We start from the raw sequence: 11,995 nt of genomic DNA, 5'->3' as shown, positions 1-11,995 counted from the left end.
AGAGGTGGTTGCTGCTGAGGCAGGTTAGAAACACTGAGGGTATCTCAGTGTGGAAGTTCCCATAGAGACTTGGTCCAATTCTGACATTGTGAAGGCCAAAGTCAGTGGGCCTTTGAAAAAGAGGGGAAGTCTATATGGAGTAAATGATTGGGCCCATAATCGGGGCATAGAGTCTCTGGCTCAGTTGGTCCTGGCCTGCTGCACAGAAGTTACCTCCATTGAGCTAATGGTGGGGTCATTCTGCTGTCAGCAAAATGCCATCAAGCCTACAGAACAGCCCTAGATAGAGGCTCCACTGGCAAAATTGGCTGCCTGCTTCTGGAGAGAGGACAGCTGATTCTATTCCCAACCTATCCCTGGAAAAGTTAGAAATCACACAACACCAGGTTATAGTCCAACAGGTTTAATTGGAAGCACACTAGCTTTCGGAGCGACTGTTGGACTATAACCTGGTGTTGTGTGATTTTTAACTTTGTACACCCCTGTCCAACACCGGCATCTCCAAATCATGGAAAAGTTAGGAATGTGTTGGGACCTGTCTTAACACTGTACCTTGTTTCCCAGCAATCTCGTCTACAACAGCATCTCCATGGGTCTGGGAGAATTCCACCCATATGTTCTGTCTAAATTTTTATATGATTCTTTGACTTTATCTTGCATTTTCTTTAGTTAATTGGAAATAACATGGCAATTGAGGCAACAAAATGGAATTGGCTTCATTACAGACTGAGGAATTTGATGTAAATCTGAGACATTGCAATGCTGCCATTAATGAAAGATGTAATGACTTCAACCACTGACTAAAACATACAGGATAATTGAAGAATATGTTCAGGTCTGAAAATGTGTTGCTGGAAAAGCGCAGCAGGTCAGGCAGCATCCAAGAAACAGGAGAATCGATGTTTCGGGCATAAGTCCTTCCTTAGGAATGAGGAGAGTGTGTCAAGCAGGCTAAGATAAAAGGTAGGGAGGAGGGACTTGGGGTAGGGGCGTTGGAAATGTGATAGGTGGAAGGAGGTCAAGGTGAGGGTGATAGGCCGGAGTGGGGTGGGGGCGGAGAGGTCAGGAAGAAGATTGCAGGTTAGGAAGGCGGTGCTGAGTTCGAGGGATTTTGCAGGTTAGGAAGGCGGTGCCTTCCACCTATCGCATTTCCAACGCCTCTCCCCCAAGTCCCTCCTCCCTACCTTTTATCTTAGCCTGCTGGACACATTTTCCTCATTCCTGAGGAAGGGCTTATGCCCGAAACGTCGATTCTTCTGTTCTTTGGATGCTGCCTGACCTGCTGTGCTTTTCCAGCAACACATTTTCAGCTCTGATCTCCAGCATCTGCAGTCTTCACTTTCTCCTCGAATATGTTCAGGTGCCAAACAAATGCAAAACTTTCCTTTATCTTTTAACTTCTAGCATTTTCAGTTTTTGTTTTTGACTTCAAGCATTTGCAATTATTTCTTTTTCCTTTCCTGGGAGTCGTTGACCCAGACAGTCTCTCCTGTCCCAATATAATATCATCTCGTTTACTTCTTTATCAGTTTCTACAATTCCAGCGAGAGTGGATGTGTGAGGGCATGGAAAGGAAATTCTAACGGTCTTCACCAATTTGCACCATCCACCCACCCACCCATCCCTGCACTATCTAGGAATGTTAATGTCCACCTGAACTCAATAATAGACAGATACTGTGCTATCCCAGGAATGTTCTCATGGATGTCTGTGTCAATAACTATGACAGCTCTCGTAACTCATGTATGCGCGCAAATTCTGCTCTTGACACAAGAGTTTCTAGAAGGAGAACTGTTTACAGATGGCCTCTGTCATTTCTGTCATGTATCATATGACAGAAACTGTTGGTCCATGCAGCAATGCCAAATTCGTGAACAAAGTCTGAAATTGCTTAAAATATCCAGCAAGTCTGTTAGCATCTGAAAGGAAAGATGAAATGATGAAAATTGAACAATGTTCTATTGACATTATTAACCTGTCTTGTTCTGATGGTCCAACTATATTGTTCAGATTTCTACCATTGGAAATTGATTTTTTTTTCTTTTGGCACATTTCCAATCCTGAGTGCTTCCCAAGAAGCTCAGCTTTTCAGTCAAGGAGGTATTGATATTTTGAAGTCAGGCAGGTAGAGGGAGAAGGATCCAACTCATAAGAAATCAGTGGATACTTTGTCACAACATTGTGCACGATTCAACTATTTGAGGCCAACAGTGTTAAACATGATACAGTGTGTGAAATATGGCAGGAGCTGTACAGTGTTATCAGATGGAGCAATACGTCTTTAACACTGATCCCTCGGTTTGTAAACTTTTGATATAGCAACTAACCTCAATCTTATGTGGAGATGAGAGGGTGCTCACTAAACAGAATAGGATATTTAACTGTCCTTTGTGCTTGTAGTAATTCCTATCAAAACAAAACTGCAGGTAACAATGAGATTGAATGAATGCTACAAAACTGAATGTACAGGAGGGACAATGGAATGCATAGTTTACTTTGTCGTGAGAAAGGTCTTCATAACACCCAGAAATTTGTCTTTCATGATAGAATAAAAGGTATCTTTCTGCTGTTCCCTACCCTGTATTGCCCACTGTCAATTTCCCATATACTTTATTGCTCAAATTGCTCCAAGGGTTAACACGCCTTGAGCAGTTGATTTGCTTGAGTGCTGACACTGTGTGTTTCTGAGGTTTTGCTGTATCTTAGTTCCTTACAGGTGTGTGACATGGTCTGTGTTTCTGACAACTCTTGATTATCTTTCACATTAACACAAATCCTGCCTCAGGCTCATCACAACATTGGAATTTTGTTTTCTCTTTAAAAGCATACAGATCATTTTAAGCTATTCCCACATTAACCTTTCGAAACTGTAAGAGAATTTCTACCCCAAAGGGATTTGTGGAAAGCTTCAGCAATGAAAGTAGGGAGGTTAATGACTGGGATTCAGACTTCGACTGCTTCTGGGCACAGTTCATCCAGATCTCACCGATTTCAAGCTTAATTGTGAACTGCTTTAGTAATATAGGTTTAATGGCTGAGATCCTCACCCATCTTGGAAATTTGGAAGTAATTTCTGTACCTAGCCAAGTAAGATATAATGGTCATTGACAACTATGGGATATTTGGAAAATGGCTGAGCATTCAACTGAATGAAATTGGAGTGGGTGATCTCCTCAGCAATGATTTGTATTCCATATACCACAAATATACGTCAAGTACTCTGTTATTCTAATGGCCTTCAGTTTGCATTCCATTTTCTTGTAAATCCTGGGCAATTTGTCCAATCATTCCTCTGGGATGGCTCCAGGGGCTGTAAGGATCACAATGGAGCTTGCATTTACATGGAGCATTTAACTTTGTAAAACCCTGAAACAGTTTGCAGAAGTGGGTGATCAAACATTAAGTCATTGAAGAGTAGTCCAAAGTCAATAGTCACAGAGTTTTAGTAGGGTTATTAAAGGAGGCTCAGTGGTTAGCACTGCTGCCTCACAGAGCCAGGAACCTGGGTTCAATTCCCACCTCAGGCAACTGTCTGTGTGGAGTTTGCACATTCTCCCCGTGTCTGAGTGGGTTTCCTCTGGGTGCTCCAGTTTCCTCCCACAGTCCAAAAGATGTCCGGATCAGGTGAATTGGCTTTGCTAAGTTGCCCATAGCGTTCAGGGATTTGTAGGTTAGGTGTATTAGTCAGGGGTAAATGAGGAATGGGTCTGGGGAGGATACTGATCGGAGGGTCGGTGTGGACTTGTTGGGCTGAAGGGCCTGTTTCCACACTGTAGGGGTTATATGATTCTATGAGAGGAACATAATGAGATTTGAGAGAGGGCAATTTCCAGAATCTGTGGCCGAGATGGCTGAAGGCAGCACTCCAAGTACTGAACTACCTAAAGAAGGAAATATATACGATGCTAGAGCTAAAAGCATAAATAACTCTGAGGAGGGAGTTTATGTCACTTGAGGAGGTTAGAGATATGCATGGCAGAAAATGAAATTCGTAAAAAGATTTAGTCACAGGTTAGAAATGGAGGAAGAGGAGGAGGAGGTAGTGAGAAACAGCACATCCTACATTTCCATTTCATAAAGGAAGTGCTTACAAAAATCTGCCCCAAGTTGGAGCAGACCTCAGCACGAAAGGAAGGTGAGGATGGCATTGCCAGTGTCTATAAAGGTAACTGTCTTTTCAATCTGCTTCATGCTGAGCTCGTGTCAGGCTGGAACAGCAACGTCTCATGGTTTGCTGTCCTGAGGTGTCTAACACTGCAACTGCAAAGACAGTGGAATAAATTGCATTCTCTCTCCCAGAGAGGAGCTGGTGGGAATTTGACCAGAATCGCAGGCTTTCCTACATTCTGGGGTGCTGTAGGCAACACACATATCACTTGTATGTGCTATATGTAAATTCAGAGACGTTCTGCAACTGCAGATGGTTATGTTTCTTCAATGTTACAGTGATGTATATCTGTCTTGTAGCTCAGTGCCTATTCTCCAGGCAGCAGCTTGCTGTAGCATGAACAATAAAACCTTAACAAGAAACCACACAGTGTTTTGATCAGAGTGGTGCTGGAAAAGCACAGCAAGTCAGGCAACAACTGAGGAGCAGGAAATTAGACATTTCGGGCAAAAGTCCTTCACAAAATTAGTCTGAAACGTCTAATTTCCTGCTCCTCGGATGCTGCCTGACCTGCTGTGCTTTTTCAGCCCCACTCTGATCTAAACTCTGGTTTCCAGCATCTGCAGTCCTCACTTTTGCCTAAGAAACCACAGAGTGGCTATTGCAGCCAGTAGAAGCTATCTATTGACCATATAACTGATGACTCTGGTGTACAAACCATATACACGTGGGTGACATACTCATTCCAGCAGCTATATCATGACACAAAATGTCATTGACCAGATCACTTGGTTGCTTAAGCAAAGCTTCCTCTGGCTGGTCTACCCTGGAGGAGCTGTGCAGTACTCCCCAGAAGTGCATTCTATTATTTCTCATCGTCTTGTAAAGTCTCGCCATCATGACACTGCAGACCTTATCACCAGGTATATCCGAGCAACTGTGGAAGCAAGAATCACAGGCTCTTTCTACTGCGCAGTCTGTGATTAACTCAACCAACCACAGTTCCAGTGAGACTGCAATGGTCTGGAAGGATGACCTCATGCAACTTTAGCCCAGGATGGTCAGCATCAAGGGTAGTTGAAGTCCAGGCTGACAGGCAACAGGAAGGGCATAGACTGATCAGTTTTGGAAAGATGAATGCTGTCATCCTTAAAAAAAAAAAGTCAAGTGTGTGGTCAGTGGAAACATGACCGCTGTTCTGGGTGGTGCCTCAGCAATCTTACCAATATGTTGGAGATTCCTTAGTTTGCTGTCACATCTTACAGGCTTTAAAGCATTGGCATCCACATTCCTAATGGCAGCATTTAGAGTTTTTATGCCCACAAGTTGATCTTATAAGTCTTCAACCTGAACTTGCACTCCAGTGCTCAGATATTGGATGGCTTCTGCCCAGGGACTGGAAGCTGAGACTTCAGTCATTGGGCAGTGCATCATGATTGGGTGCAAATGTCCTTTTGGATCTGGTCATCAATTCCACACAGGAAACACTGGGCTCCCAGCATTTCATAAATCCTGTGTGAAGTTGGTGCTGGTCTTCTCTGTGTCCCTTGACAGTGGTGTCAGTCTTCCTAGCTGTTCTTCCATTGCACCAAGCATTTCCTTGAGCAATTCCATCAGCCTTTTAATGTGCATCACATCATTAAAGTCTTTATCTGAGTCATCTGGAGCTGAATGCTTGTGACCTCACCTTCCATGGGAGCTGAAACCTATGCTACCCTTTGTCCTAGTTACAGCCTACTGATCTCTAATGTTTCACCACATACAGACCATGCTTCTAAAGTATGTCAAGTGACAGTGATTTCATCTGGTGATTGTGAGTGTGAGAGTAAGTGACTGTGTTTCACCTTCAGTGATCATGGCTGCTGCAAGGTTAGTGAGCAGCATCACCTCCACTGGGTTGAGGCGATGTAATCATGTCTTTGTCTTCCCATTAGTTTCTCCAGGCTGAGATTACCACGTCTATATGCAGGCCTTTTTGGTTACATGATTCAAAAGTTCAAACCAGAAACTGTAAAACTGAGAGCCCAATTCTTGGTATTGCTCAGAAGATTTAAGGATAAATGGTAGGAATAAGTTGCAGTTTCTAGACATCTGACTTCACAGTACTCTCCATAAGATGAGAAACAAATCTCTTCCCATGAGGGAATTAGACATGTCCTGGATCACTGAACAGAACTATTTTCTCACCCTAAACAGCTTTATTTTAAAGAGTAAATGGAATAAATCCTTCAGACTGAGCCGAAATGGTTTGAGGTAGATTATAAGAATAATAAACAGGTCTGACTGTACATTCAGCTCTTTGTTACCTGTCAACAAACGAAAGAAGCCTCACAGACCTATCCTTTAAGCTTTTCTGACAGGACTTTTTTTTTAGCAAGGTTAAAGATACATCTGACTTACCAGTGAAACAATTCTGACAAGGAATTGCAAACAAATAGAAAAAGCAAAGAGACACTTGCAGTTTGGAGATGTTGATTGAGAAATCTCCTTATTGATAGAGCCAACAAGGAGCTTTCTCCAGTTACAGTAGCTGTGAAACTAAGACGGACATGCCTTTATTTAGCACCTTTTAGGAGATCCCAGCATCACTACCAGGAAAGTATTTTTTAGGTAGTTTTCTGTTGCAGCTTTAGAAATATGACAGTCTATTTTTGTGCAACAATTCCCTTGGTGACTGAAAGTTTTTGTTGGTTTTGGCTGAGGGACACATTACGATCACTGGGGAGAACCCTTTTTATTTCTTTGAAGTAGTGGCACAGGATCTTTGTTAACATCCTGAGAGATCAAACAAGACCTAGATTTAACATCTCTGCCAGTGCAGCACTTTGTACTACATTGGAGCGTCAGCTCAAGGGCATCCCTAGAGTCAGACATGAACTCACTATCTTCTGACTCAAAAGGTAACAGTGTTACCAACTGAGACACATTGGACACTGATAAACTAATGCTAAACACGGTAGTTCTTAATATTCCTGTAAAATTGAAACTTCTGTGTGAATAACAACACTATCAGGAAAAACAAACAAATCCTTACTGAAAATTTAACTGTGTGTTTGACACTGAACAGCCAATAAGAAAAGTTAAAAGATTTGTAAATTCCTTTGCAGTTACTGTCATTAATTTTAATTGTTCACTTCAAGGGACTGTGTAGTATAATCAATTGAGGTTGACTGTTTCACCTTTGTACTCTAAGATCAGATCCTGATCAATTGGAAGGGATGAACCATTATGTAGATTAACATTAAAATTGATTCCGAATTTGACATGCAGTTCAAAATATATCTTCATATGTGTTTAAATTTCCTGTTTGAATCTAGGCACGATGTATGTTAATAATGTACAGATTACAGTTACAAATGTGCATAATTAGTATTCCAGACTACAGACATGATTAGATTACAGGTTACATTACAGTGTGGAAATAGGCCCTTCGGCCCAACAAGTCCACACCGACCCGCCGAAGCGCAACCCACCCATACCCCTAAATTTTTACCCCTATACCTAACACTACGGGCAATTTAGCATGGCCAATTCACCTAACCTGCACATCTTTTGGACTGTGGGAGGAAACCGGAGCACCCGGAGGAAACCCACGCAGACACGGGGAGAATGTGCAAACTCCACACAGTCAGTCGCCTGAGGCAAGAATTGAACCCAGGTCTCTGGCGCTGTGAGGCAGCAGTGCTAACCACTGTGCCACTGTGCCGCCCACTATGCAGGGACTTACACCACAATGCACTTTTTATCATTTATTACTTAACTTCATGTGATTTACATGCTAGCAACAGTCAACAGTAAAGCCATCTTGAGGATTCCACTATGTCTAACTGATCACTGAAATCTGGATTGATTGCAGATTCTATTCCACTTATGTAGTGACTGGTGAAGTAGCAACTAAGTGACCAATACTGTGACAGATGAGTTGACAGTGCTAACATCAGGGATTAAGAAAAACTGGACATTGGTAAATGTTGCACAAGAGATGAAAGAGATGTGAAGAACTGCCCAAATTAGCTCATGTGTGATGAAAGCTCCCCTGTAATTGACTGTTATGGAACAGGTGAATAGTCAGCACCATTTGCCTGTTATAGGCAAAAGGCCTGCACTGAACATGAATGGCACAAATGATGGAAATGGGGGAAAAACAAATTGGAAAGTTAATTTCTTCATGAAAATCCTGTTGGTGAATGTTTAAGTTTACTTTTTTTTCTACGTATGATTTGTTATTGTTGTGTCCACAGCCACTTGATGAAGGAGCAATGCTCCAAAAGCTAGTGCTTCCAAATAAGCCTGTTAGACCACAACCTGGCATAATGTAATTTTTAACAATTGTACACCCCAGTCCAACACTGGCTCCTCCACATCATTGTTATGATATGTAATGATTAAGTTCTTGAAGCAAAGTGTAAGTGAACAAGCATCTAGAAATTCTGTCTCTGATGAATCTTAGCAACATTCTGTATCTGTCCAGTCCAGGGATTCTTGTATGGTTTAATATATTGCTATAACCTTTACCACCATCCAAATTCTCCCTTATATGGTTTTCACTGCTTTGAAAACAGATTATCATATTTTTGAGAAGCCTTCTTTTTAATGTGAGCTGGACAGCAAATAACTAAACACATTTTCATTTATGTTTTAGTAAACATTTTTCCCAGACTTGTGAACTTTAGGATGAAATGTTAAACCCAGAATAAGTAGATCTTTGTCCATACCTGTCTAAAGTCACCGTGATAATAAAATGAAGCTCAGTGCCATTAACAAGGAATAGAGTGGCCAGGCCTGAGAGGAGTCTGAAACTCCAGCATTGTATTCAACTCAGCTGATCAAACTACAATAGCAAACAAGCAAAATACAGAAGCTAAAAGATAAACTGAATATAAACTAAAAGATAAATTGAATCAGGAGCATTTCCAGTTGAACACTCTGGACACACAACTGTAGCTAAAGACTTTCCTTCAAGACAATTTCTTTGCCACAAGTCTCCAGTAATATATCTTGGTAGTTTAGGAAAGGGATTAGCGATTTCTGCCAGCTTTCTTTTCCCACAACTGCAGAGATTACAGCCAAAATGTTTGCACAGGACATCGCTCGTGTGTGAATAACTCTTGACTAAAAGGTTTGCGTCCAGAATTTAGACAGCGATGACTTTTGCACAGAGAATGATTCATGATGTGTTCAGGTATGTGCGTGCAGGGTGAGGTGGTTACAAGAGAAAAGGAAAATAAGGAGGAAAAGTGAAGCATATAAATAGTATTCTTTCAAAACAGAGAAACCTGGACAACAGCCAAGCCAAGATGAAATGATGATTGAAAAGGTATGAACGTGCATTTATTACAGTAAATCCAGTAATTAAACAAAAGGCTTTTTAAATGCCCTGTAGTTTGTAGCCACTTTAAATATGCACAGTTGCTAGGCATTTGGCATGATAATAAACATTGAAACCGCAAAAACATGACTTGAACTTTGCACTTCATCATGGCCAAGTACAACAATGACATTAGATTTGTGCTTATTATTTGAAGCCCGGGGAGAGGACACAGAAAAAGACAGAAGATAGGCATAACAGATTAACTAAAGTGGAAGCTATAAGGGAAGAAGTGAACTAAATTCTTTTTTAAAAACTAAGAATTTGAGTTGATAGTTCATATGCTCCTAGAGATGTGATTTAAAACATTCATTAAACAGCTGGACTCATTCCATAGTCTTGCGACCATTATATTGTTAGAAAGCGATCATGTGAAATTCTCACATCATTTGCAAAGCTTCATGATTACTATTCTCTTAATAAATTGTAATTATGTACAGGTTAGATGCTGCGATTTGTGGTGCTTTTATAGAATTCCTACAGCGTGGAAACAGGCCATTTGGCCCAACAAGTCCACACCGACACTCCGAAGAGTGACCCATCCAGATCCATTCCCCTACCCTATTACTTTTCATTGCCCCTGACTAACGCACCTAGCCTACACATATCTGAACACTATGGGCAATTTAGATGGCCAATTCATCTAACCTGCACTGCTTTGGACTGTGGGATGAAACCAGAGCGCCTGGAGGAAATGCATACAGGCATAGGGAGAATGTGCAAACTCCATACAGACAATCACCCTAGGCATGAATCGAACCTGGGTCCCTGGCACTGTGAGGCAGCAGTACTAACCACTGAGTCACCGGACTGCCCTTAAAGCCTAGTCACCTGGTATTCCCAGATGGTCACCCATCCTAGTACTAACCTGGCTTGAGCTTGCTTAGCTTCCAAGGCTAGATGAGATTGGGTTTTTTCAGACTAGTATGGCCATAGTTGTCGGTCTTGATTGCTAATCATTAGCATTCAATATTGACTAAAAGATTCAGGTTTTGAAACTGGATTTAACTAAAGTCCATTAGCATGAAGTTAAAACTACAAATGGTACAGTATGTATAGTCAGTGAATATGTGATTACTAACGCTGTGCTGTTCATCAAGAGGGAGCTGTTGACTGGGCTCTAAACCCGGGACTGGAGCATCAGGATGGAACTAGTGCTTTTACACCCCAAAGAGAAGTTGGTGCACAATTAATGCCCACTTAAGGGCATCCTCCCTTACTACTGGTATTAACCCACCAGCAAATGGAGGACTCACCATGCAGGAAGTATGACAAACAAACCCTTATGGGTGGTTACCTGCACACTCCCAGGCTAGTAGTGGAGTGGTGCCAATTGGCACTCAGCGCTTGATTGATGGATCTGAATAAGTTGGTGCATATATTTGGAGCCTTTTACAAAATAAATTGGAATAGAAACAAAATTGAGCCAGTTCATTCTGAATTTCATTGCCTATAAAGAGCTTTAAGAACTTAATAAAACCAACAGAGACTACATTGTCCCTAGAGCCTATTCCATACTTCACTCTAATCATGACTAACCTTTTGTCTCAACTTCTTTTGCCACCTGCTGCACACATCCCATGGTTTTCCACATCACCAATCATGACACTTGTGGTACAGTGGCAGTGTACCTACCTCTGAGTCAGTGACTTAGTTTCAAGTCCCACCTGTATCTATCTGAAAATACCTTCTGGGGTAGAGAATTCCAATGATTCACAACTTTGTGTGAAGAAATGATCCATCCTTTCTCCTGGGACTGTGCTGATGTGTTCTACATTTGCAGTCAGGAAAACATCTCCTCAATGCCTTTACCCAGTGAAGCACCGACTGAATGTTGAATCCATGAGATGCACTAGATAAATGTGTGCCTTTTTATTCTTGGAGGTAGCAATGATTGAAACTAATAAGAGAAAATAACAGTGATGTGTTTGCAATTCTTCAGCTGGCAGTGAAGTTTGTAAAACATTGAAAAAACAGCGATTCATGATTTCCTTCCTCCTAGCCAAATATATAGAAAAACTACCACATCTAATCACAAAAGACCTTAAATGGAAAACTCAAAACTGATGTGTAATAACATTCTAGGCCTCTATTTTTTAAAATTTACTTGTTATTGCTGCACCTCCAGTGTAACTTTATTTTGTTTTATACTTAATCATTTATTTCACTGGTATACTAAACTGTTGGTACAGATCAGAATCCAAATCTGGCAGGAATTTCACACTTAATCCTCAATTCCTAAAATGTTGTTGAAATCCAGTTCACAATTAATTTTAAAAGGAGCCAGCAATCTGATTAAATAAAGAGTACATTCTTGGGTATTTGCCTGGAGCAGTGACAAGACAGTGACAGAGAATAACTACCTGTTGCATGATCCATCACTCTTGTATTTGCCTCCAGGGTTTTTAAGTTTGTGGCAACGTCTTAAAAATTCTTACTTAGGTTTACTACGCTCATGAACACAAGTGATTCTCTCTATTAACATCATGTTTTCTGCAATGAACAAATAGACATATAAT

General features: G+C 41.2%; 1 pseudogene; it reads right to left on the bottom strand.

Moving 5' to 3' along the window:
• Positions 1–10,294: 10,294 nt before the first annotated feature.
• LOC122563804 lies at positions 10,295–10,414 on the bottom strand (annotated as a pseudogene).
• Between the last annotated feature and the right edge of the window lie 1,581 nt (positions 10,415–11,995).

This window comes from Chiloscyllium plagiosum, chromosome 27 (assembly GCF_004010195.1).
Source record: "Chiloscyllium plagiosum isolate BGI_BamShark_2017 chromosome 27, ASM401019v2, whole genome shotgun sequence".
Taxonomy (NCBI): domain Eukaryota; kingdom Metazoa; phylum Chordata; class Chondrichthyes; order Orectolobiformes; family Hemiscylliidae; genus Chiloscyllium; species Chiloscyllium plagiosum.
This window is presented reverse-complemented; position numbering and strand designations above follow the sequence as displayed.